The sequence below is a fragment of the Bacillus rossius genome, chromosome 15 (genome assembly GCF_032445375.1).
Source record: "Bacillus rossius redtenbacheri isolate Brsri chromosome 15, Brsri_v3, whole genome shotgun sequence".
NCBI classification, from domain to species: domain Eukaryota; kingdom Metazoa; phylum Arthropoda; class Insecta; order Phasmatodea; family Bacillidae; genus Bacillus; species Bacillus rossius.
The window spans coordinates 27,534,491-27,562,425 of record NC_086342.1 but is presented as its reverse complement, the minus strand read 5'-3'; the positions used below and the strand labels follow the sequence as shown (position 1 = coordinate 27,562,425).

Genomic DNA, 27,935 nt, shown 5'->3' with positions numbered 1-27,935 from the left:
CGGCTACAATAGGTATAGTATTTCTTTGAAATCTACTTAAAATACGTAAGAATTAAAATTCTTCTATCCTAATGCACAAAGCTGTTTAGAACTGCTGGCTCCCTTGAGTCACGCGAGACAATTCATATGCTCCTGGGGTTGGTACTGCTTCAGTACAGTATTGTGTCCAGGGTGTCCACAAGAAAAAAAAAATTCGTACCAACTTAAGCGAGAAAAAAGTACTAGATTTGAAAAAAAGTAATAAAAAATAATTTGTTATTGTTTTAACAATTTATGGAGTTATGACATTGCAACGCTCTTAAAATTAATGAATTGAAAATACAAATTACCTAAAATAACACATGCAAAGATAAATAAAATAAAATTTTAAACGCACCATTTTATCACCAGCATACATTTGGAATTGCATTCTTGTTTAGAGTAAACCTGTTTGGAAATCCAATCAAAAAATGCCACATTGAGATTTTATGAAACCAAGAATGGATATTATCGTTCAAATCTAGTGGGTGTCCGGCCATAGAAACAACGATGGCCAATATATTAATATTGCACTTGACATACATGTGATTAAATATAATGTTTAGAATTTGCAAAAAAAATAGTTCTTTTTTAAAAATTAATTATGCATTAGACTTTCAATTACTAAATATTATATTTACACATTTCCCACTCACAAAATAAACAACAGGAAGTACCTATTCTCTCATTGTTTCTAGCAGAGCTTGCTAACTTAATCAGTTCTCCTGAAACAGTAAAATCTGCAGCTGATGTGTTCATCAATTCAATTTTACCAAAAGAAGTGCATTTACCAGTGGTGATTATACTTTGTTTCTAATTTTATTTTTGGTCAATGTAACTGCAGAAAATATTCTTTCAGTTGCTGCGGATGAATGAGGCAAGCATAGCATGGCTTTAATGAACACTGTTATAGAAGGGAACATTTGGTCTCCTACAGCATTTTTCATTCCAAAAACTGTATTCCAAAAATCCATTATATTTCTTCTCTACTGTAACTTATAGGTAGCTATATTGTGTGTAGGTGTTGACACTGCATTAATAAATCAATTATTAACTTAATTTGATTGTTAAGTAAAAAGTGTAGGACAATATGTATGTACAAATCCTTATTTTACTTAAAAAACACACAATAAACATTTATTCAACACAACACAGTACACTATAATGACACAAGGATTTTCAACAATAAAATATTAGAATTTTTCTTCTTAAATTTATATATTAAAATTATTATTTATATGAATATATCACGGATGAGTCAGAAGTAGATGATGTACACTCAGGACAATACGTCGAGCACTATTTTACCAAGAGTTCTGAGTCTAATCCAACTTTATTTAATTTCACTTGTATAAATTATATGACTTTAAAAAATTATGCAGTTCCTGCTTTATAATTATCAGTTTTATTACCGGCTAGTTTGGTTACTCAGGGGGGCATAAAAATATTTTCTATACGGACCACTGAAATCGGGTCGAGGTCATGTAATGTAACTTAAGTTGAAGATTTAACCAAAAAAAATGTATCTCAATTTATGTCATTTCCAAATACTTAATAAAATATCACAGTTATTTGTAAGGTATTCGTTTTTACATGGCAATATTAAGACGTTTCAGTTCACATGTTCAAAATTGCATCTCTAGTTGAACAATGACATTGCCTTGATTTGAGTTTCAATTACTGATATAAAGTTCTTAAAATGCATAAATACCTTTGCATTCACTCACGTGTAGGTAGTTTATATCGCAGAACATTTTGATAACACTCCCAACACAATGTATATGATTATTTCAATAAAAGTTGCAATTAAAGCAACAGCGTCTGGTGCTTAACCCACACGGAGATGACGCTAAATTATTCTCTCTCAAATTATATTTAAAAACTCATTATTGATGAATCCTGAACCCTGATTGCCTGGAAGGCCAGACACATAGATAGAACTCCAGTCAACAATACAATATATGAAAACAAACAGGAAATCTTTTAGGAAATATTTACAACATAAAATTAGGGTTATAAATTAAATCAAATCATATTATATCATTTCCAGACGTAAATACAATTTTTGGTTTTGTCAAATGACTTTAACTTGGTTTGTTCACATTTCTATTACAGACGTTGATGACGGCTTTTAAACATGAATACACGTAGTTAATTGGCTTTTAGACTGAGCATAAATAATAACAATCAAAACGATATAGTATGGCAGGAAAATAAATAAATAATACTTAAAATAAAATCTGTGTGGGTCATTGTTACCGCACGCCATAAATTCGTCCTCTTTCTTGAGTGCTTCAACAGTCTTTAATAAACGCCATTCCCTATACAGGTTTTCGTAATATTTTTCTTCAATAACATTAAGAAAATATTTGGCAAGTGGCATTATACTGTGATTGTAATCTGATTTGTACTTTTCTGGACTCAGCAAGGCTAAACCGAGTTCCCGTACTTATGTAGTTCTTCTCCTGGTCACGTTCCCTTTCCCCGCTAGCTACCAGGCCAATGGCAGCTAGGGGGCGGGGCTTGCGGTGATTCTGACACACTTTCCCCTCATACGGTCTAATGACCATGCGGTCAAGCGGTGTCGTCCCTTTGTGGTTCTGGTCGTATCTCCCTTTAAAAAAGGGGTTATACTTAATATTCTATATTAGTTTCAACAGTATTTGTATCATGAAAATATTTTTAAATTTAGTATTACAATTTGCCTTCATTAATGTAGAGATCCAACATTAACAGATTTTTTTAAACCATAACACATAACATAGGGTCTATTAACAGTATTAAGTACTTCTGGTTGACTCATTTAAAAAAAAAAATCAATGCCAAACGTCAATGCCTTTACAGGGCAAACTATTTCTATCAGCTGTTTGTTATAAAAATTTATTAGTTTGAGTTTTTTTTTAATAATTTGTTTCAACGAATTTGAGCTGGAAGTAAAAAGTTTCTTGAAAGGTTTGAAATTTGACATACAACTGTCTGTTCCAACAGTAATAGAAGAATGAAACTTAATTATAGCTTTTTAACGGGTATTAAGGGGGCTGATAGTTTATATTGCTCGCCTCCTACGAAGACGATGTGGTGGACATTGCGCGTGTGTCAGTAGGTGTTATCGAGGTGCTCCTGTTTCTTCACCAGTTCATTTCGCTGATGCTGAGTCTCGTTCCAGCTATAATCCGCTTAATGAGGGGTGTACTGGTTTGGCGATAATCCAGGAACAGGGTGGGTCAGAACATACAACTTATCATGCATTGGTCAGGTCAGTTAAAAACTCGGATCGTGGAAAATACTGTGACCGCATTATCCTGTTTATGTTCATCTTAAATGATGATTAATAATATTTTATTCAAATATCAATAACAATTTTGTATAACAAATTACATTAAAATTGCATTAGAGAGGCTATAGTGTGTTTTTATGATGTAATAATCAGCATAGTGTTTGGCAGTGGTTGGTAATTTTGACACTGTACACATTTTTCATACAATAAACACGTGTTTAATTTTCAAGCATGACTCTTAGGATTCACATTATGTTGGCTTAAAAATCAATATTTTTCTTTAACGTAAGCAAATGCAGTTTATCTGTGTTATTTAGTAATACCATGTATATATGTATACATGTATGGAGGATCCAATAAGTGTGTTGTTTAATATGCGCAACGCTGTCCTGTTGTTTAGTAGAATGAGCCTTTTATAATCAGTTAAATGTGGTTATATTATAGATTTATATGTAATATGAACAAAAACACGCAACATTAGAAAGAAAAACGTTTAGGAAACTATCACCTTAAGTGTCTAGAACTTCTGGCTGATAATGCAAACGTTCATGGTTCGATTCCGAAAAGGTCAGAGATTTTTTTTTTTAGTTCCCCTTGTAGAAACTTTAGTTTCTGGATTCATGGATGGGATGGGTTGTGCTATCCATTAACCCTTATCCTGCGGAAGGCAGTATCAATCCACCGCAGCATCACGTCTGAACCATAGACACGCCGTGGCAATCATCCCGTGGCTTCGGCCGCGTATCCCATCCAGCCTTCAGGCCGATCAACCCATTATCGACATAATCATCATCGTCATTTTAACATTAAGCTGCCCGCCTATCCGGGCACACATACGGTGTGCAGAGATTCAGAAAAATTAAAACCACGAGACTTAAAAACAACGCGATTAAAAAAAAACTGCTAAAGTCATTCGAGCGGCGTCTGTTCACGAAAAACAATTTAAGCATGCGCTAAGGGCGGATTAGTAATTATCTTTCCGCACTTAGTTTTTAAACTTCAATTTTTGGAGAGTGAAAAGGGCCAAAACACGTGTTCCCAGAATATTTTTCGGACGTGAAACGCCTGGTAAAGAGTCTTGAAAGCAATCAAGGGCCTTTCATTACATCTTCATCTTCGTTTTTCCGCCATATGATGTCAAGGTTACCGCGCATATCTCATAGTTTCCCCCATGCACGACGAGAAGACTGCGCGCCTGTTAGAAGCGTTGCGCTTAGAGGCGATACCGTGCTAGATGCACCAGCGAGAGTCGCACTAATCATCCAGACTCACTGGCACACATTAACCCTTGACTAGACGGGTCCCTTAAGGTCGGATTTATTGTGAAATACAGAATTTCTATGTAATATAAATTCACGTAGTTAATTGGACGCCGTTACGCAATCAGGATGCAATTAAAAATAAGAACAGTTTTATTGTTCTGCAGAGCCATTTACACAAAGCCCCGCGAAAAATAAAAATTAACACGAAGCCTACATCACAGGTGCATAAATTGGCTTCATTATTTTTACAAATTAAATCCCTTTCAAAGTAATAATTACCGTTTTCTTTTTTACAAATGCCAAATTTTTGGAGTGTAAGTTATTTCCTTGTTTCTTAGCTGCCTCCAATTATATCACTAATTAATATATTACGTTATCTAACGTTACGGGGACGTCAAGGCTAGCTATTTACACTGTAGGGTCGAATATTATATTATCCCAAGGCTGTTAGTTTCAGATAAGTGACCTGGACGAGAACATATCATCGGAATCGAACTAAAAGCCGATTACCTTGTCCATTAGGAGCCAAGTGGCAGAGTTCGAATAACTTAATTTATCCACTTTCGCCTTTAGGCGACATATCAAAACCTTTTAGTTTGTAAGACAACGCAGGACGTTTATGCGAATGCAGACAAACGCAAGATGGAGAATGTTCCTGGCACAAGTTCGTGTGATATTTTACTGACTGCAACAAAAAAAAAAGATCAACAGGTAAATATTTTACTATTTTAATATTTATCTGACAGAGAATAATTCTCGAAAAGAGAATTAAATAAATATTAATTCACAACACATTCATTCGATGACAGTAAAATATCGGTTTTGTAGTTGAACATACTTTAAACCAACTGCCGTGTAACCGTTAACTTTCGCGTTCGTAAACATGTTTACTTGAAGTAGTTCGTCGTTCCGTGTGACTGCGCCCTGATGCTACCGCCCTGACTTCGTCGTCAAATGAATTGAAGACTGAAGATAGACGGTGTGACCAGGCCTTAAAAGTGTGGAGAAGCCTAAGATGTACATCAAGTTCTGTCCCGTCCCGATTACACCCGAACAATTCACCTTCGGCCAACCTCGGGATTTGTTTTATTTTTGCGCAGGAAAAATGAATTCAAATATTAAAAGTGGTCGGTTAGGTTAGCTACATTAAAACACTTTAAAACACTATGGACGGTTAGTACAGCTAAATTAAAATAAGCAGAGAAATATAAATATATAGGTACAAATAAACCCGAGGTTGGCCGAAGGTGAATTCTTCGGGTGTAATCGGGCAGGGACAGAACTTGATGTACATCTTATAAGCTGGGTTTACGATTGATTTCCTTAAGAATTATAACTTAACATCGAGCACACGATTAAGTCAAAACTACATTTTCCAGTTTATGATTGACATAGAAGTCATTAATTCCAACCAATCACAGCACAAAACACATGGTCGGCCATTGTTCGTAATGGAGAAGCAGGTTTGAAATAGGTTATTGACAAATGGGATATATATTTTTCGAAATGGATGATTACAAATTACAAATATACGAATTCTAACCCAAAATACTGCCTCGCTCGGTCCAATAATAAGACATAAACTTCCAGTTGAAAGGTTCCGGTTTGTTGTGATTGGTCGCTTCCCTTAAGTCTTAACGAAAAATATAAAATATAACCATTTCTGTTAAGTCTTAAGTCATCATATGGTTCGCACACGACCCGTCAAAATTCACACACGACAATCATAAACCATTCCACTAGTTTATATAGAGTCATATGGTAAGTACACGACTAAGTCTTAAGTGTTAATTCTTAATTTTCAATCGTAAACCCACCTTTAGGCTTCCCTAAAGTGTGTTTGGTCATGCGGCTACCGGCGCAGTAACAACAGAGGGTGGGGGTTGGATGGCTGGCGCCTTCCCCTAACACCGCCCCTTCACACCCCTCAACCAATCACATGCACACGTGTGTAGCGTGTTTGTCCGAGCGGAGCTGATGACGCAACAGCGAGGCGAAGTGTGTTTACGTCGCGTGTGGCTCTTCGCTTCAAAAACACCCGGGCGCTGTTTTTACGTCCGGACTCCCCTCCCCCTCCCCACGTCTTATATTTACGCTGCAGTAGTCACAATGACATTAAACTACGTTCACCCTCTTTAAAGTTTGTTTTGTTTGAATAAAATATATAATATTTTTTTTTTTTGTAAAACTGTACTGCTTCACACAAGTAGGTGACAGATTTTTGACTGAACGTGTTTTATTTTTTTCAATAATCGCAAAGAAATTTAAAAAAAAACTTACACATAAATGAATCTTAGTTGGTATTTCGTATCCGGCTGTAAAATTCATAGTTGAATTTTAACCCAAACCTGTGTGTGTATGATGACAAACATAGATGCTAAAAAACAGGTAAAAGATCCGAATATGTATGTTTACTTACAAGATATGCACAGTGAGTATGAATTCGACCTCAAATAAAATATTTGGATGTAGATTCAGCACTACAAAATATGTTGAAAATTTCTTTACGTATTATGGTCTTAAGTGTTTCCCAAGGTTGGTATTCGTCATTGAAGTTGGGGCTGAACCAAATTTTTATTGTAAATAATAAAGTATGCAAAATAGAAAACAGAGCGTCTGAATTATGTTTAATTAGGTGAGAAATCTACCACCACCGTGAACTTTGTTGCTGTCACAAAATTGTTTCATTCAAATTTTCCAATTTTTTTTGTGATATGTTTATACCCCCGGTTATTTTAATGAAATAATTTTTACTACAGCCACAAAATTCGCGGTGTTTGTAGAACTTGGTTCACTTAAACATTATGCAGTCGCTCAGTGGTCCATTAAAAAAAACTCTTTCTATTATTTTCAGTAAACTTTAAAGACGCACACCAGACTTGGGACGCATTTAAGACCCTAAGTCGTATAATTGTTTGACGTGACGTCTAATAAATCGATGAACGCCGGCTGCACGCACGAAAAAGTTTCCCGTTTCGCTGTGTCCCGTTACGCTAATTTTATATTGCTCTTTGCTAACCTGAAACTCCTAGCATTGCGACCGGGTCCGTGGCGTAGTTCTGTTTTCATGCATTTCAATGTAACATTTTCATTGCTCTTTGCTAACCCGTTCCTCCTAGCATCGCTGCAGAGTCCGTGGCGCAAATATATTATTTTTGACTGCGTCTTGGTGTTGGGTAAGCCATTTTACTTCACATCATCCTTGAAACACTCCCATTCGTTTCCTACTTTTCCTATCATCGTCATATCCTTAACAGAATAACACACATTACAGATTGAAAGAAGTTAAATAGCAAACATGTATAAAAGTTATAGTTAAAATAATCTCTTCGTTAAAGTAATAAACATATTTGAATTAATGAGTGCAAATAAAAGTAAATTTATCAATAAATTGTATATTTCATTTCACTCCTTCTTTGTATCCATTAAGAATAGTGATAATTCAATAAAAATGATTCATTTTATTCATAAAAGTATGCAATAATTTCATCAATGTTTTGTTATGACGTTGTCACGTTAAACTATCGTCCGTAAACCGTCTTTACAGTCAACCAATTTTTCAACTTCAATTTGTAATTTTTAACCTGCAGCTGAAGTTTGTCGTTTGAACCGTGACTTACCCTGTATGTGTGTGTGTGTATGTATATGTGTATATATATATATATATATATATATATATATATATATATATAAGGTAGCATATTTCTAATGCACGTGTGCTCCATGAGCAGGCTCCATTTAATTATTTTCTTGTACAATAACGGTTTAATTAGCGTAATACAATAAAACAGTTATGTTTTACTGGTTTCGGTTTAATAAATGGAACATAACCTATGGCTATTTGTTATAATGCAGGGTTTATAACAGTGAACGGATTCGGTACTTTTCAGGTTTAATTTTCCGTGTGACTCATACTCGCTATCCATATAATGGTATCGATGTACGAAATCATTAAATCGCTAAATCAACATAGGTTTCTAATAACCATAAAAATTGTTTACTGTATCCAAACTCGTTTCTCTAAAAATCCACAAAAAGTTAATTATATATATGAAATCAGGTAAGATATTTTCTATAATGCTAATGAATTTTTTCACTAATTTATACGTATGAGTTTTTTTTTCCTCGTTTTTATTTTGGACATTTGCTGCTCTTTAATATATGATTGTATTTTGCGTGTCTCGGATATTTATTTTAACGTTATTTTGTACGAAATAGGCTTGGGTTTCATGTAGGAAAATTTGGAAACCAGCAATTACTGTATACCAACAAGTTTGCTTTGCAACACACACACACACATATATATATATATATATATATATATATACACACAATACAAGAGTATGTTATATTTATTTACCTTTTCTAAGTATAGTGACAAAGTTTTTATCAATTTAATTTCTTGCGATAGTTAATTTCATTATTTTCTTGCAAATTTACTACTTTATGCCGTTTTAACCGTAATTTTAGTGTATTCAAACTCATTAGCTCTTTTTGTTTCGGGTGAATTATTGAGAAATGCTTTCTACCTGTGTTTTTCATTCAAACTACAACAATTTAAATTACTTTAAATTGAAAATTAATTTGAAAATATGGATTTGAAATAACTTTTTATTTACAAAAAATGTATAGCTAAAATATTAAATGCTTTCGCAATGCATTACTCCTAAGTATAAGTCAGAAACGTGTCTCATATTAAACCATTTTAAAGAAGTAAAATTTTTGTTTTAACTTATGAAATACAAAAAATATTTACTCGAAGCAAGAGCGGTAGGCGAAAAGGCAGAGAGAGAGAGAGATGGGCCGGGGGGGGGGGGGGGGGGGGGAGAATAAAATAATGCTAAAGAAATTCGTATGGTGGAATAAAAATTTACAGTTTTCTTTGGTACGTTTTCATCATTAATCTGAAATTCTTAAGGTATTCACGGGACATAAAGTGAATAAAGCGAAATCTCCTGTAGAAAAATATGTAAATGGTAGTGCTCAGACGTTAAAAATTTTCCTATGCTATATTTTTTTTTATGTAGGCATTCGCTATCCAAGTGCTTTTACTTAAGCTTATGCAAGAGTCGTAGCGACACAAGTCCGGAGTAAAATAAACCCCCGAATATCTGAAGGCACTGAATATTTGCTAAGCGTGTCAAATAAAAGGTAAAATTGAGCTTCTTAAAATTGTATACGTTTTGTTTGAAAAGTCGCTTCAGATTTTACCGTTAGATCCAACCGAAGAAAAGATAAGAAAAAATTATGTAAATTGATAAGTTATGTTTTTACAACCCCATTTTGAATGCTGAAATATTTCAAAGAACTGCTCTGTAAAGATAACGAATCTCTTGATAACGTGCAAAAAATATATAGCATGAGGAATAATTTTTTCCCCGGTGTATAAAAAACAACGATATGAAAACGGTTTTATTTTAGCATTATTATTTTTACGGATCATCTGGTTTAAAAACCATTTTTTCCTGTTAACAAAAAACAATTTCGTCGTACCTTATCTTCATTTTCCGTCAGCTTAGTGTAGCTCGCGGCGGCCTGCGAACTAACGGCACTAGTAGTAGTTCAGCCCATTTTTAACATTGTGTTAAATGGAAGCTACGTGTAAAATAAGGTATTTGTCCTAATTCTGTCTCAAGTTTTGAAATTTTTTTTTAGGTTACTATTTTTTTAATTCGTTTGGGTGCTTGGTAAATGCTTAATCTGTACCAATGCCTGAATGGTATTATTAATTAGTTAAGTTGAAGTAATGTTTGAGGAATATGTTTTAAATTTCTACAAAGTGGCCGTGTAGTGATGGTCAAGCGCATAGCCTGGAAATCAGTTGACTCAGGTTCGATACCCACTAGAGCTGTTTTATTTTACAATTGATATTTTTGTATTTCTCACATTATTAAACTATGAAATTGAAATATCTTCAAACAATTAAATTACCTTATTGTATGAGGTTTTCAATAAAATCACAAACTATGCCCGACAGTAAATAAAATTAAAAACTGTATTATACAAAACAAAACCTGCTTAAAAATATAATAATTACCTCATTTACAGTGAACTTTACTTCATTAAAATATATTAATTTCAAATATATACAAATGACTGATTAAAAATAATTAATTATTGCAATTATTACTAGCGAGTACTGAAAGATTAGCTCAAATTATTTTATAATTATTTTTCCCTCTTGATCCAATCCTGAAGCCTACACTACCGAATTCATGGGTAAAAACATGTTATAAAATCAGTTACGTATTAAATCCACACTAAAAATAAAAAGAAGGCTTACGAATAACTTTTCAAGTAAATGTCATTCTTTAACAGTTTTATTATAAATTCAAACTTTTACACTCTTGAAAATGTATTGTGTTCATTTCTTAAGTAAAAAAAAATGATTGGAATAAATCACATACATTTTAACATGATTAATTCTCAGCAATTACTTGATATTGCGCGGGACAATGTGTCTTAAAGATAGTCAGTTTGCAATATTAAAATACGTAGGTTTAATGAAACTAACATAAGACTTCTATTTTCAGTTAATTTTTGTGCTTATTTTACTGACGTGGTTTTTATGGTATCGTTTTTAAATTATTTATCTTGTGTATTTCGTACATACTATTATAACTATTTTACAATTAGTCATTTATTTCTGTGACACAAATACCACACACTACGGCGTACCTCTGTATGTCCGTTTTGCTTCCATATCTACCTTAACTGCAGTGATCTCGTTGCTCTGGGGTAGAGCGTCTGACTTGTGACTTGTAGGACCCGGGTTCGCGCCCCGGCTCCTCCAAGGCGGATTGTCTCAGACAAGTGGTGGCATTTGTCTGATAGGAATACAATCCCTTGTAACAAGTGAGGCTAACCCAAGAGGCGGTTTGGGTGGAAACAAAAAATCCGCCGAATTGGCTTCCACATGGGAGCACGTTTCTTTATGTGTTCCCATGTGGAAGCCAACCCGGGAGGTTTCTCCGGGGTCGTGGAGTTTTGAAAAAAATTTAAAAAAACACTGTAAATAGAAAAATATATTAAATATACTGAACATTATCATGGATACGTATTTTCCCAGGCAGTTGTGCCGAATAACATATTCTGTAATTACTTTACATAGAAATATAAAATGGAATTTTTGCGCAAAAAATAAATATTATCAAACACTCCAAAAAATAGAAAAATATTTTCAAAACAAATTTTTGTGTTTCACATTTTATTAATCACGCACGCATAAATAACATTCTGTAACTTTTTACATAAAAATGTATATTAAAAATATTTGTACAATACAACGTGTGTTATACTTTTGAAACTAATAACTTCAATATTAAATTTCTAATTCAGTAATCTGCAAATATACTATATAATATGTCTGAATTAAAAATCAATATTTCTAACAAAAGATAGGCTTTAATTTAAATGGTTTGATATATTTTGGTATAAAAAAACAATTTACGAAGACCTAGGATATTATTAAGATGGTTTAAAATTAATTTGAACAAATTTTATATCAAGGAAGTTTAAATTGACAAATATAACCGCACATTATTACACTAATAAAAAGTGTCACAACAGTTTCTAGCTGAAGTTTTTTGATACTGTTTAGTATTATATCGGGTATGATTAATAATTAATATCTACTATAAAGGTTATTTTTGTGTTTCAACCATTGTATTTACACTCCTCTAAGTAATGGTTGATTATATAAAAAAAGTACATTTCGATAAAAGTATTAGCCCAGATGTATGTAGTTAAAATAAATAAGAACGAAACATATAGTGTATTTGGTAAAAAAAATTTAAAAAAAATTAATTTCCCCACTGTTCGTTTTAACTTTTTGCTGTAATGTTCACCTTAACGAAAGTTGTTATAATAACGTCCAGAAGATTTACAATTAGTTGATATAGATTTTAGAGTTTACTTACTGCGGGAGTTATGAATTATTTTGTTCTTCAACCTCTGAATTTTCCACCCCTTTGCTGTAACGATACAATGTATAAAAATTATTCGGACGAATGTTGTAGATAATGTTTAATGTGTTACACTAAATAATAACGGATTTAATACAGTACATGGTACGGAAACAAATTTATTTAATAATTGCCGCAATAATTAAAATTAAAAATTATTTCTAAGAAAAGGTTTAGAGAATGTTATAATAGTTCCAAACAATGTGAACGGATTAGAAAGTGTGCCTTCTAAAGTAGTTTTGAAATATTTGATATGCTAAAACCGGTTTTTTTTTTAACCCTTCCAGTTGTGTTTGGTCGTATGAAAAAAAATTCGGTATATTTCCCACGAGTTATAATACGTTCAAACGGATGCAATATTTGCCATATTTTATAAGTTATTATGGTTCTTATAACAAATTTCTATTTTTCCTACTAACGAACTAAACCTTGATAGTTTATGAATCAGTTTGGAAGTGCTTTGTGCATAATTACGACAGTTATCGTGTTAATTGTGATATTAGTATAAGCTTTTGAGTAGACGAAAACTATATAAACATGAATATATACAATGATCGAAAAGTACAAACGTGTAGTTACAAACATGGAGACGAAAAACTACAAGGAGTATTCATTTTTCTGACATTCTACTGTATTTGTTACAAGAGCGGATATAGAAAGGAATTAAACACGCTCACTGTTTGTACTTCTGTGACTTAACGTGCCAAGATGTTCTACTATAAAACTGAATTTAGTCATTTTTCACTTCTTTAGGTGCAGAATTTGCTAATTATATATAGTATGTGTGTTAATCATGGAAATTAGTGAGCTGTGTTGAATATCTTACCCAAATCAGTTCAGTATTGATGACGCGACTTGCGCAACAAATATCTAAACATCCACATATATCAGTAGGATTATAAAATTTTACATTACACTATAAATAAAGGACATTAAAAGTAAGCTGAGTAAGAAATTGGACTTATTGAATGTATTTAGTGCAGGAAAAAAAATTAATCCCACGTGTTGCAGCAGGTGGGGTTTGAACCGTGATGTTCCTGTTAAGAGTTACGGATTTTGCGTTTGTTCACTGCGCCACCGAAGCTCATCGACCTGTGGGCAATAATATTATTGTATTCAGAGCTAAAACCTCTTTAATTATATTTTTAAACCTAATGTGTATCATTGTCAGGTCGTAATACAAATCTGTTCATACTTTGCTTGAGAAAATGGATGAAACGTTACATTGTAGGTTTCAGTTAAAACAATGTTGGACGAGTGTGTTGAATTATAGATAACGATGTAAGAATAACTTAGATTTTTTAGGTCTTAGCCCTAAAAAGCAACTATTCCAAAATGTATATAATTATTGAGTTGTGCATGCGTGAAACCGTGTTTTAAAGGTTTGTTTCTGTTTCCTGTTTTATTTTTAAATTCGAGTCGACCTAAAGCCCGTTTTACAATGACCCGGACCCGTACGTATTAGCTCGGCAATGCCCAGATTATCGTTTACGTTGCTACGTTCGAACAATCGAAGCCGAGTAATAGCGATGGTAGCCTTTTTTTTTATGCGTTTAAAATACGTACAAATTTCAAGTTCAAAAATATATTGTGCGCTATCATTACGTTTATTTTTGTTGCATTTGTAAATCTTTAAGGTGCTTTTTTTTTTGGATCTCAAAATTATTTTTGATGTGTTGACATCTTAGCTCTCGGCGTTTGGTAGGAGTAATTTCGTTGAATAGTAACGGGAGTCGATGAACGGAAATGTGACACAAAGATGGTGGACCCATGCTTAGCCACTTAAAAACGTTTGTAGTCGCGTGCTTACCAGACGTAATGGTGTGCCAAATGAATATACTAGGTAAACTAAAATAGTTATGGTAAACATTAGTCCCAAGTTTAAAGAAAACATAAGAAAGCTGGCATTAGAGTGTAATAATACATATTTTCCAACAGGCTCGGTAGCTCAGCGAGCGACAGAGCGCCATCTTTTTATCCACTAGAGCATGGGTTCCTTTTTTTTTTTTAGCCAGGGAACACTGTCATCGATTTCCCTTTTGCCGGAACCCCAATTCCATTCAAGGAAGTTGCTTAACAATAATTGTGCCTGCTTTACGTGAGATTCGTCCTGACTCACGGAACACCTTTTGGGAACCGCTGCTCTTTGGATATGGTTCGTACCGCACCACTTTAATGTTCAATCAGCTCAATAAGGTTAGGTTTGTTTGTGAGAAGTAATTAACATACTGATCACAGTTGTCCAAGCAATCAAATATACATATACTTAATGTTGTAATGGGTTCTAAACATTTTTAAGGTACATATTTCGGTAATGACATAGACATATAACTTCTAACGTGTGCGGAAACGTTATATAATTAATTTTTTAAGTGAATTTTACAAGATAGGCAGTATATTAATAAATTTTTTTTTCCAAACCCACGGGTTAACCGTAGCCTTTTGTAATAGTTTAAAATTTTCTTTTTTTTCCCCCGTGCTGCCATTATTATGGCAAGCAACTTGTGGAAATTTTGATAAGTACTAGAAAAACAAATAATGTTTATTAGTATATTTATAACGCTCTGAAATATTTTAAACAATTACACATTAAATTTTATGTTTGGAATTTATTTGTAACATGAGAACACATGAATTTAGCTCGTTACCGAGGTTAAATATTTATACATAAATGGCGAGTAATAAAATACTTGCTCACATTTTTTTGTAATAAACGTAAGATTTCGTAACTGTTAAGGTCAATCGCATTGTTTGCCGTTTGTTACCGCATCAAGAATACAACAGTTTTTGCCAATGAGATTTTCGACCCAAAGTTAATGTTTCTCCGTACAAACATTGCTGACCACTTGCAGTCCCTTAGAAGATGAATTTTAAATAATAATGAAACCAGTTTTATTTTTTAAGAGTAAAGTCATCAACATAACTTAAAATTTTTTTTCTTCATACAACATTTACCACCCAACCATTTAGGGATGGAATTTAAAAAAAAACCCTCCTTAGGAATAATGTTTCCCCAATTTCGGTACCTCTATGCAAAAATCATGTCGTTCAGTTACTCCGTTGCTGTATGAAAGAACGACAATCCAACGAACACATAATATTATATTATATTTATAATATTAGTAGAGATATAAGTAAGGTTTGTCTGTGCCTGCCGCAGTCCATTGAGGGTTATATGAAAAAGTTTGCAGTTTGGAACAGTAGGGTTGGGTTCGAAGATATGAGTGTCAGAAAAGGACATCGCAACAGTGGACATCTTATGGGTATTCGTTGTCGCAGCTGGGAACCGAATGCCGAAGTGGCCAAAATATTAAGTAATGTTAGCGAAGGTTCCGGACCATCAAAGGGACTTCCTTATCCGGATCGTTCTAGGAAGCGGAAACAGAATTTCAGAGTAATGTTACATTATCCTTTACTTTAGTAAAAAGGTTTGCAATAAAACTCATACTTTTCTTGCAATGGTAAAATACCAGCAATACCCTGAATTAGCGCGACCAAAGCCGAGGGCCATTGGCTTGTTATGTCACTAAATGAAATTTACGACAAGTTCTACACAAAATAGTTTATTTACAAATTGTGTACCGCATGTTCTGTATCCATAAATTGGTTTTCACTGTCTAGAAATATTTATTTTTCAAAAGCCATAGTTGTATACGCATAGTAATTTTTCCGATACTGCCTGTTTGAGTCACGTTTTAGTGATGCTGTGATTGTATGTAAAATTCACAAAGTTTTGTAAAACTATTAAATGCTCGTGGGTGGAAGCTGAATAAATTTGCATGAAGATGAAGGATTACTTTGGTATCTGATGACAAGTCTAAATTTACTGAAAACGGGCAACTTGCGAGAGATTTGTGAGCTGATAAGGGCCCACTCTCGGCGGCAGAAGTCGTGCCAGCAGGCGAGATAAATCGTTCGGAATGGCTCTAAACGTAGAGTTTTTCGGAGTTTGTAACTAATCTCATTTGAACTTTCACCGCCTCTTTGATTGTCATTTAGACGTTGTCAAAACTATCATGTAGTGATCACTAACGTTTTAAGATTGGAAATATTCAGCGTGTGACTGTATGTAGCCTAAATAATTTTTTCAAGTATAGAGGTAATAAATTATATTTAATATTTTAAAGCTGAAGGGTCTTTAAAGTATTGAAGCAAAGGTTGTTCGAAAATAAACAGAAACGTGATAATATAAATTACATTTTATTTTGTTCAATCCTTTTTCGTATATGCATTACGTGAACTTAACTAAAATACACGTTTTTAAATTGAAGGATGATAAATATCTGAGCCACAATGCATGTAAATAAAAAAAACTTTAATATTTTACAATGATATAGAAAAATGAAGTTAACTAAAGGAGGTTATCTAACAAGACATGCATTTCTTCAATCTCACGTCGTTTCTGCGTGTCAGTATTTCGAAAAATTGCCGTTCTTCAGCAGCACTTGGTCAAGCACAGCAGTCGTGGGAACTTCCTGGAACAAGAGACATGAACCGATAACACAACACAAAAAGTCGCATTGAATGCTAAGGGGGGGGGGGGGGGAGAAATGGCTACCCAGAGACACCGTCTTGGTTACAGAAGTTTTTGTACATCTTATTAGCTCTCGGTATACGCCATTTGGTGGAAGTAATTAGTAATTTCGTGAATGCGTGTTCACGATGCTGCCACCTGTGGTGGATGGCGCCAACCAAAGTTCACAAAGACAAAGGGAAACTTAATATTAACTGTTTAGTAAATTTTTAACAAGATGGGCAGTATTGTAATAAAATTCCTTGTCGAAAATAAAGTCCAAGGCAGGGGTTTAATATATTATTTTCGTTTTTATTGGAGACTTTTCAATACATAGTTTAAAATTTCACTCTGTAAATATAATTATTTTATGGACGACGTAGCTGCTACGGCGGGTGCAGAAACTACGTGTTATCTGCGTCGAGAAATGTAGTTGAAAACAAAATTTACGTGTATTCATCACGCTCGGAAAGTTTCGTGTTAGACGTACTTGGAACATGAGAACACGTGAATTTGCTCATTACTGCAGTTAAATGGTAAACATCTCTGGTATGTACTGAAAGACTTTCTCACAATTTTTTTAAAGTTTTATATAACAAATTTACTTCGTTAAAGCATAGTAGATAATTCGATAAAATGCCTGAAGTCACTTCTTACTAGCTGCTACAAATAGTTTCCAACTTAAATTCTTTGGCTTTGGTTAAGTATTGAATTGATTGTAGGAAATGACTACAGCTGCGATAAAAATGTTCATAGACACAATTAGTATGCTTCAATATGTATTGTTTGCTTTAATAATAAAAAATAATTCCAAAACTAAACGATCAAAATTTGTTGTAGCCTAAACACTGTTGGAACCAATGTCGTGTCTGTGGTTACTTTTACTTCCCCGTAATGATATTTTTATCAAACAGTAGCTATAGTACCCATATGTGGCAGGTGTCATTTCAATTTTCTAATAAACTGAAACACTGTGTTAAACGAAGTCTCAGGCCATCTGGCGCAGTCCTTACTTGAGAAAAAAGAAATATATTTACCCATTTTATTATACTACAAATATTTTACTTTGTTTTTTTTTCTCGCATGAATGTGCAAGCCGGTCTATTACCGATAATGCAAAAGCGACAAGAAAATAATAACAAAATATATTTGCGAATTTGAAACTAATACAGTTGAATTTAGCAACACATTAGATAACATAACTAAAGTTATAAAGAATGTTATGTAAAGAAATGTTTTCCTTTAAGTATATTGTTTTAAATTGTATTGCTTGTAATATCAAAACGGTTAGTAGAATTTAAAGATAACCTCATAAAATAATAACAATGGGACGTTAAAAATGTATATAACAAGCATGTTTATTTGCTAATGTAAACTTCACCCATTAAAATAAATTAATAATTAAAAAACAAATGTTTCGCAAGTGCTTACAAAATTCTTGAAAAAGTTTTGCTTTTATAAGGTCGTGTTTTCCCGTCAAAGCTCTCACGCCGTTTAGATAAACTCGCGTGAAACGACCCTGAGTACCTCGACCTACTGATAAAAATTTTCAAATGGTTGAAAACTTAGATGGGATGCGTGGGAAAAGTGGTCCTTGAAAATGGAAAGCAAAAAAAAAATTACGTTATTTCCTGTGAATTCTGATGTTGCAAACGAGCTTCGCTGAGATAACCAAAAAAAAAATTCCTTCGCCCCCGCTACAAACAGACAATAATCATTTTTTTTTTCGTGGTAGCATTTATTACTTTCTAACAGTTAAGTATATTTCTAGAGTTCGTATTCTCACCGAAAAAATTTTATATTGTGACATGTTTCATCAGCCCAGAGAGTGTATGTTTGTTTGCAAGAAGTAAACTCATAAACTACTGGACCGATTTCACAAATTCGTTCACTCTTATAAAGCTACAGTAATTCAGATGAACAACGACTGAAACATTTTAGTTATTTTAAACAAAAATCCATTAGATATAACAATATTTGTAAATAAATATGACAAAAACAATTAATGCTTATACTCTGAGTAAACTATTTAAAAAAAATTACAATCATCCAATTGTGTGGCTGTGAAGACGAATATTGTACACGTATGAAATGTTTATAAATTAAATGAGGTAACAGCGAAACAATATAACCTGAAAACTTGAGAGGAAGGGAAAAATAAAAACGTCACGTATTACGCGGGAGAATACATATTAGAGTTAGAGAAAAAGATTTTATCTATTTTCTGATATACTTTTTTTTTTGTTATAAACAAGCCTAAGGAAATTGTGTTTGTGTCCATAAGAAGCCAAATAGTTTTACCGGTTTCTAACTTTGTCCATTAACACATTGAGAGACACTCCTTTTTTTTGGCGGTCATTTTCTATAACGCAACACGCCTATGTGACTGTGTCTGTGGATTATCTGCCCATGTGACTTAGAAGTTTATCTGTGCTTGATCCTGTGACTCAATGAGGAGTTTCACACACCATTTATTCGTCATTACTATTAGTTGGAGGATGTTTCTAGAAAGTTAACACTATCACTATAACTTTCTTGCCTTTGTTGTTCTTTCACAAATATTTACTATGTTTGTAACTGTTATAACCTGTGCGACTATTTTTTTTACAGCGATTATACAAGAGTTTGTAAAAATCTGTTGACAAATTTTGTAACAGGACAATAAATGCAATAGAGGTACGTACTTTCTGATTTCGTTTCCCAGACGATGTTGGAGAGTATGGTGAGCTTCATCTTACAGGTGGAATTTCATGAGGGGTATCCAAACGTTTAATTTTCTATCAGGCTGAAATAGATGTGTAAAAATAAAGAAAGACTTTACCGAGGGTGCCACCAACGATGATAAAGAGTGTTTTTCCATGAATGCCAAATGCGCTTGTAATCCTCCCGCGACGCCAAGGTAGGCTGAGCGAAAGCGTATAGAGGTAAGAGAGGGGGAAAAAAAAGTTGAGAGGCAGTGATAACTGCATAAATAACTGGCCCCCCACCCCCGGCCAACCAAATACACAACAATCACAATACATACATATATAAACGTACCTACTCTTCCGGTGCCAAGAGATTAATTACTTGTGATCGTGCGCCTATATTATTCTGAAAATTCATGCTGCATGACAGTGAGGTAAAACAAAAAATAAAATAATAATAATTCGTTTGAAGTATTATTTCTAATTCAGTTATTAACATTGGCCCCATACATCAAACATTCATACAGGTTGTTCAAGAACTGAACTCAACCGAGATATCTTTACGTGGAGTTTATTTAAGCCTTCTGCAGCCTAGCTCAAATTTAAGGGCGACATTCACCTTCAAAACTCGGTTTTGTGCAAATTATAAGTAGCTTTTTGAATTAATAGGCAATTTAGAGGTTGTAAGCTTTGTTACGGAACTATCCACCCTATTATAAAATATCATTAGGAAATTGTACTGTCTTACTGTATTTAAAATGTTCAAAATTGCTTGGTTCTGGATAATTGTGACAGTTTTAGTGATTGTAGCGACTTACTGAACGAAAACTCCCCTCTTGTTAACTGACTAGTTGTTGCGTACGACTCATGCAAAAATGTCAGCATCGACGATACAACTCCAGTGACGTAGGCAACACTTTCAGCATGTGGTACACACGGCGGAAGAACTGCGCGATGATTGATTGACAACACCTAGGGCAGTTTTTAAAAATCATTTGCACTTCACGAACGTGATTAGTTTTTTTAATATTAATTTAAAGTAGACGTTTTTGCCTATATGAATTTTTTAGTCGTTCTTTGCATCCAACCATACCTTGCATTGACGAAGGATGCAAGAGACCAAACGAAATTACAATGATAAAAATCTTAAACTTGCGAAAAAAAAGATATAATGGATTGAAAAGTGAAATGTCGATAAAAAATTAAATATCTATATGTAACAAACACATTTGAACCTCTAGCGTCTTTCCGTTCAGTTTGTCTAACTATATACCTACTCTCTGTAAGTATATGAAGCTGGTTTGTTCCGCCAAACGAAAAAAAAGACACATGGCAGAAAATTGTGTAACAATTAAGATCAGGCAAAAACCCTACCGCTCAATAAGCTGATTAATATAAAAAAAAGCATATATTTTTATTTTACAGTACTTTTAATAGAATAACACACGTAAAAATTTTACTGACAACGCCGGGCGAAGCTTTCCTACGAGGCCAAAGTACGTTAACTAGGACAGTATTTAAATTTTTTGTTTTTTGACGTGACGTCTAATAAATCGATGAACGCCGGCTGCACGCACGAAAAAGTGTCCCGTTACGCACATTGTTCCGTTATGCGTTGTCCCGTCACGCTCATTGTACGCTTACGCCGCATCTATCTCTCTTCCACTCGACTGTTTATAAAGTGAAGTGAAAAGTTAATGTGGTTTTCATTGCTTATTACAACAACAATTTCGGCGATAAAGGGATATTATTCTTGCATTTTAAAAAAAAAATCTGATTACTAGTATAATTTCAAGTATTTATTCTTTTATTTTTAAATTAAAAAATGATTCAATTTTTATTCATAAAAGTATGCGATCATTTCATCAATGTTTTGTCATGACGTTGTCACGTTAAACTACCGTCCTTAAACCGACTTTACAGACAACCAATATTTTTTGTTGTTTATGAAGGAAACCTAATTGAAAATTGCGTGTGAGCCCGAGTCCTGACTAAGGGGCAGGGCAAGGATGAATCAGTGACTCCATCTGGAGCAGAGGCGCCTCAGGGGAGTCGACCGAGTTAACACGGTTACCTCCCCCCTCCCGGCGGGTATCAAGAAAGAATATAAAAAGCGACCGGCGAGCGCGTGCAGCTAAAGCCCGGTGCCCCGGCGGTAATTGGGTTTGCACGACGCGTCGCGCGGAAACACGGGTGTTGTGCTGCGTGCATTCGGTCCTAGCAGAGCGAAATGATGGGATAGCGAACTCCGACGGCAATCATATATATATGATACCTGTAGTTTTAATATCTTCCATCCTTCTTCGCCAGCTTTAAAACCTTTTAATGTAAAACACTGAAAAAAAATAATAAAATAAAATTGAGAGTTAATTTCTTTGTTATTTTATAAAATTTTGGCACTTCAAAACTGCGCGGTTCTTAAAACTGAACTGTGGAAACGCAATATTTGAACGTTTCCTCCCTGTGAATCTCTAACAATCTTCCACGCATGCTTCTAAAAACTAACTATGTATAATCTTGAATGCATGGCGAAAGTTTTTTTTAAACCGTTTATTTCGATCTCCTTCGGAAAATAAGCTATGGGCACACTTGGGAGAATAGCCGTGGGCCTAATTAAGGCCATGCCTATGTCTATGGCTTGAGAGTTGCGATGCGCGAGCTACTAAGGGTATCCCGGAATTAATTACTAGGCGTTTAGGGACGCTCCTACTTAGGGGCTTTACACATCTACAATCTACTCATGTTTCCGAATATTGTGGATGTGTCCTTTACCGATACAGCCTTAACCTAGGGATCCTACAGTTTCACGACTTCATTCAGTGAGAAACTAGCAGGAGTCTTTCGACGCCAACACAACCTGTGGTGTACCAGAAATTAAATGTTTCATTTTATTTTTGGGTTCACAAAAATTTTCACACTCTTTAATTCCAGAAGAAAAAAAAAGGGAAATAGTTAATGTATTTTTACAAGATAGGCAGTACTGCAATTAAATGCTGGTCGAAAATCAAGTCCAAAGCCGGGTTTTAGTATTTTTCAAGTCATTTTCGGAGCCGTTTCATCATATAGCTTAAAATTTTGCTCTGCAAATGGAATATTTTGATAGTCAACGTATAGCTGCTCCGGCAGCGAATTATAGATGCGGGAGAGGAAACTACTTGTGATTCGCGCCAAGAAATGTATTTAAAAAAACTATTTGTGTTTACATTCATCAAGCTCGGTATTATCCAAAAGAATTATGCGTAAAATTTCGAGTCCGAAATGTAGTCAGTGTATCAGCAACATGAGAAACACGTGAATTTGCATGTTACCGAGGTCAGGTGTTACACATCTCTGACGAGCACTGAAAAGACTCGCTGAACATGGTTTTTTCTCCTGCTTCAAGACACTGTTCAAAATGTGTTCCGAGCAGTCAGCAGTAAGGCAGGCTGATTAAACCTGCTGATTGGAAACTTGGTTTCGCTGGATCACGCGCGGCTCACAAACAACACAGACGTGCAGTAGAACCGCCGAGCATGTCTACGTCACACACAGGCTAATTTCGTGTGGCTTATTCCTAAATTACCCTGGAATAACATCGCAAGTAAAGCTGTTACTTTGCCAGACGACGAAAAAGGTATTCGGGCCTGCTCCAACACAGAAGTTTACCTTGATTGTGTTTCGACATTGGCGTCACTGCTGTGAATCAAAGTGGCGAGAGTAATATAAAAATAAAGTAATTTTCTAGAGTATGTTCTCTTGTAAAAAAGAAATTTAAATAAATTTTTTGCAAATGGTATTTTCCAATCCCTTTTATTATACTTGATGACTCTGAGAAACGATACTGCAATATTTAATGCAGTTTACTGGTTTCAATGTTTGGTTAGGTTAGCTACAAATAAAATATGCTAACGCATGTTAACGGTTCGTTAGTTTAACTTCATGTTTACGTTTGAAAGTTTGGTTGGCTACGTTAAAAATATATTTAAAGCATTAATCGATTTGTGAGGTTAGGCTAGGTTCATATTAAATATTGTAAAATGGTGAGGACGATTGGTTAGGTTAGTGATATATGAGATTCCTAACGCCATTTTTCGAGGCGAGTAATATTAAAAAATACAATTCACTGGAATCTTATTCAGAAGAGCACCTACTCTAGGAAATCATCTAAATTTAAACTGGAATAAGCCACCCATACGTATGCATTTAAGTTAAAAGACGCCGGAATACGATTTTTGAAACGGAATCAACACTACACGAAGCGACGTATGTTTTAACAGCAGCTTCATATTTTTAGCAATAATGTAGTGTTTAATAAACTTTTCGCATGTCATAGCAGTAAAATAAATTGACCATTTTCAAACAATAAACAAATTAGTTTTACAATTTGTATTTGTTGCCTGCCAGAACTATGCACTTAAGTCTAAACATTTAAAAGCTACTGCGATTTAAATTTAGTTAATATTTTTCGTGTTAAATAACGAACATAACACTGTATCTTTTTTGGAATTATAAGTATTTTTGGTCACAAAAAGTGGACTTGGAACAATTGTATTTTTATGCTTATATTGTATATGTATATATTTGTGCAATACACTTGCAAATAAAACCTCAAATTGAGAAATGTTACAGTTGGTAAACACAAATAACAAGAAAATATTTTTTATTATTTAACTGAAAATTTTTTACTGATTTGTCGTCATTTATGAAGAAATTCTACTGTCTCAGGCAGCAAATTTCTCCAAAAATCAAACCAATTCTTCATTTACAATTAAAATATTAAACAAATTGGTAGTGAGTAAATTTTGATAATTTTCGTAATTCTATATTTCTATATATATATATATATATATATATATATATATATATATATATATATATAATCAGGGTTTGAAGACTAAAAAAACTGTTCGACAGTAGAAAATTGTTTCTGAAATTTCACGCTTGTAGATGTAAGATAGCGACCATAAATTTTATAAATATTAACTGTTTTGTGATTTCATATCTGCGTGTGGGGTGGTTGAACATTATCTTCCAGTTGTATTATATAATTGGCATATGTTAAAAAAACAATTCATATTGACTCTCTATAGTGACTGAAAATGAAATACAAGTTGTAATGTGTGGGGCATGCACTCACAACAAGAATTGTAGGTACATAGGACTGACTGCAAAACTAAATAATATTTGTCATTTTCGGTATTTTTAAAAATTATGGACAGTCATGTTAGCGAACTGTACTTAAGAACTAAAGTGAAGATTACAGATTAAAATTTAGTGTTACGTGTGAGAAAAAGTTCCAATGAAAACTTTTGTACATTCAGTGTTCCCAATAAGGTCAAATTAACCAAAGCAATGAATGAGGTACTCTTTGTAGCAACTTGAGACAAGTATATATTTTTTACAATTAAGAATTGATGACAACTACAGAACTCTTTTCTAATTCACAAAGGACGAATTTCTACAAAATATGAAGAGTGGGCTACAAATAATTTTTTCTTATTGCTTTTCGTGTGGGTGCATACCATTTATATAGACGTGGGAAAAAATGTGTTTGAACCACCACGCCTGTCTCTGTTTCGTTGGCTTTTTCAAAACCTGAGAATAAGATTCCTCGCGAGCCCAGTAGAGAATGTTATTGCCGCCGAGTTTCTGCGGTGTGCCTCTGGTTGACTCGATTAAAGGTCGAAGCGCACAGGACGCAATATACGCGGTCGCCCTACTGGCAGTTCAGAAATACCTGTCGGATCGCACGAATTATTAACCTGGTCGAATGAGCGCTGGGAATGCCCACCACGGGCAGAAACACTCGTGACGCAACTGGAGAAGGATTATTTATATACAAGCGAGCACACCGTGAATTCTCACCCGGTCGTAGGTATACACCACGGAATAGCTGGCGATCCTGAATGACAACATAAACTATCGATGATGTGCGGAATGTTTCGGAATTCGCGGTACACACACTGACGGCGATAGAGCACAACTATTCAAACCACGTACCGAATAAATATTTTTTTTGACGTGACGACGTCTAATAATTCGATGAACGCCGGCTGCACGCACGAAAAAGTGTCCCGTTACACAAATTGTTCCGTTACGCTGTCGGCGAGTGCAGTAATAATAGGTTATGTTACAATTGACTAAAAAATTATGGTGATTCATTTAATTGATATATATTTGATTACAGTTTATTTATATGAAAACTTGTTCAAATTTTATACTTTATTTAAACTTTATAGCTAAAGGCCAGTTTTTAAAATTAATTAATTACAAGTCATCTACACGTGAACTGTTTCGTCGACTGTTTATGAAGCGAAGTGAAAAGTTAATGTGGTTTTCATTGCTTATTACAACAACAATTGCGGCAATAAAGGTCAATTATTCTTGCATTTTAAAAATCAGATTACTAGTATAATTTCAAGTATTAATTCTTTTATCATTAAATAAAAATGATTTAATTTTATTCATAAAAGTATGCAATCATTTCATCAATGTTTTGTTATGACGTTGTCACGTTAAACTATCGTCCGTAAACCGACTTTACAGACAACCAATTATTTTTTTTATATAATCTGAAACGCTAGACGAAATGAGCGCGCCATCGCCCAGTTATCGGGAACACGGCGCCTCACCGCGCATGGCCACTGTGAACCCACACAGCCAGAAGCTGGCGTCGGACGGGGGAGACCCCAGACGGAGAAGTAATTAAACGGTTGTGCGACCGACGCTTTGAGCAACGGAAAACCACGCCGAACCCAAAGCGGTGCGGTCCCGTTTGAGTCCCTCACTGCTGCTTCTTCTTCATTTTAGAAATTAAAAAAAATATTATACGGGCGTCTTGATTTCCCACGTGGCGCTAATGACATTCGACCCGCGCTGCATGATGGGGAGAGTGGACCTCTCTGCCTTTGATCTCGCCGGCGAAGCTAATGCTCGCCACCACGGAGCGCGAAATTTGAAAATTGGAACCATCCTTGCCTCGCTTCCAGGAGCCGTTGATTACACTAACGGCCCCGGCCTCCCATAAAGACCCAGGTGCTCTGGAACACGATCTCATTGGTCAAATACTTCACGGATGCGTTAATTTAGCTTCAGTTAACACCAAGTCAAAAAATAATACACATTTTAATACTTATTTTTATGCCATATATATTTTTTAATTAAATGCTGTTTCCAAGATGGCGAAGGTGCGGCTGGTAGCCACTTTAAGACTACGCTTCTTTGTTGAATTAAGAATATTTTCCCTCGAAAAATGGGAAATTTCGTAACAGTTTGAGAAAATTTGATTCGTTTGTGGTGGAAAACGAGCTAAAGACATTCAGAATGGCGGCTGGCACCGACAATTTAACAATCCCATTAGTTTTTGTGTTTAAATTATGTAAGCGTAAAAACACAAACATAGAATAACTTTTCCGTACTTCATCATATAGTGTATGTTCCCACGACTACCGTTAGACGTATGAAACTGTTCACACAGGTTATTTTCGTATTTAAAAAAAATTCAGTTATATTTAGTAGTTAACTACCCACGGCTTTGATCGCTCAAATATCAGGACGGTACATACGCGTATATTGTAAACATTCGAAAATGAAAAAACCCTTTCGGCGCAGCTTACGTGTGGGTAAATTAAAAAATAACTACTTATTCTGGAACATTTAAAAAACATAATGTACACAACATCCTGAATGTTTTCCAATATCCAATAAATCGATAAAACATTTTCTCGTGATCCATGCTGCGAAAAGTTTCGAATGTTTTCAACTAAGTGCATCCAGCATTGAATAGCTTAGATATGCCTGCTGAGGTAGTAGCAAATTATTTTGGCTTTCAAACACTATATTTTACTGCTTCCACTTATACTTGGGCGTATAAAAATTTGCTTTAGACCAAGGCTTTGGATAATATTAACACGGTTTAAAATAAAATTGATAATAAGGAATTATGAAATTTCTTTTTAAAGTTTCAACCCTCCCCCAATGTTTTTACTGTAAGATACGTCTCATCAAAAACATTTCAACCAAGGTTTTAGATCATGTTTAGGAATTTTAAAATAACCTTTTCGTGTGGAGGGAGTATTCGGGGCTCTACTGCTTCTATTAGGTACCGAATAGAAGCCGAAGCATCGTTTCACACTTACTTGTCGGCAGCGACCGAAACAGTCCTACAGTGTAGAATTTAAGGTCTTACCACTCGATTTTTTAGCTTCGAAAATATAGATTTAACAATAAAAATGA

The 27,935-nt window shown here is 34.4% G+C and overlaps 1 protein-coding gene and 1 long non-coding RNA gene across 4 annotated transcripts in view; one reads left to right on the top strand and one right to left on the bottom strand.

The window, feature by feature from the left end:
* The window catches only part of LOC134539686 (prohormone-1-like), a 344,120-nt gene that overhangs the window by 302,502 nt on the left and 13,683 nt on the right, over window positions 1-27,935 (top strand). The window lies entirely within an intron of this gene.
* LOC134539687 (uncharacterized) overlaps window positions 16,744-27,935 on the bottom strand; it is a 73,128-nt gene continuing 61,936 nt past the window's right edge. Inside the window, exon 4 of the long non-coding RNA XR_010076343.1 lies at window positions 16,744-16,996. This is a non-coding gene — a long non-coding RNA (uncharacterized LOC134539687). The remainder of the gene's footprint in view (window positions 16,997-27,935) is intronic.